This window comes from Echinops telfairi, unplaced genomic scaffold (genome assembly GCF_000313985.2).
Source record: "Echinops telfairi isolate 266 unplaced genomic scaffold, ASM31398v2 ScPeMD7_10;HRSCAF=50, whole genome shotgun sequence".
Lineage (NCBI taxonomy): Eukaryota > Metazoa > Chordata > Mammalia > Afrosoricida > Tenrecidae > Echinops > Echinops telfairi.
Window position 1 is genome coordinate 9544891 of NW_022103907.1, and position 883 is coordinate 9545773.

An 883-nucleotide genomic window follows, 5' to 3' on the forward strand; every position below is an offset into this window, starting at 1 on the left:
GAGGCCCAATGTCTGTCTAATGCCTTGATACTTAACATATAAATATATGTACATCTGTTTCCCTATCGATATATATAAATATATTTACATAGTACAGGCCTGTATTTAGACCTATAAATGACCATTTGCCTCCTAGTTATTTCCTCTGTTTCCTTTTACTTTTCTCTTGTCCCACTATCATGTTTGACCTTCATTTGGGTTTCAGTAATTAAGAGGTAATGTTTTGAAATTTCCTGAGTTCTGTATCAAAATCTTGACTTTGGTAACAAACCATCAGTAGCAATATATGTGAATATTCAATGCTTACAGCAAATTGTCTAGTTAGCCAAAGTATAATGAAACTAAATAAAATGTAGATTATATAAACCAATGCTCTATTTTGTAAAAACTATCAGTTCATACATATGTATGTATTTAAATGCAGAAAGATAAACACTAAATTGTTGAATGGTTAGCTCTGGAGAGGAGATTTTGGAGATTGAGAAAATATGAAGCTTCTCTTGTTTTACTGTATAAATTCACATGTGGCATGAAATTTGTGGAGACATAATTTATTCATTTGTTGATTTTATAATATAAAAGTAACTGATCAAATATGTAAAGTGCATACTAAAAACCTTGGCTTTCAACTTAGGCTTCGAGATACAATCTTCACAGTCAACATAAAGAGACTACCACAATGGGCTCAAACATAACAATCATAAAGGCTGACACAGGACCAAGCAACGGTTCACTCCACTGTACAGGATTGTGACAGAACGGACCCAATGGCACCTAACAACAAACACAACAACCACAATCCTAGCATTGCCCCCAAATGCTGTGTGCCTGTGTTAGACAGGGTTCTCTAGAGAAACAAAACCAGAATGCTAATAATTTTATA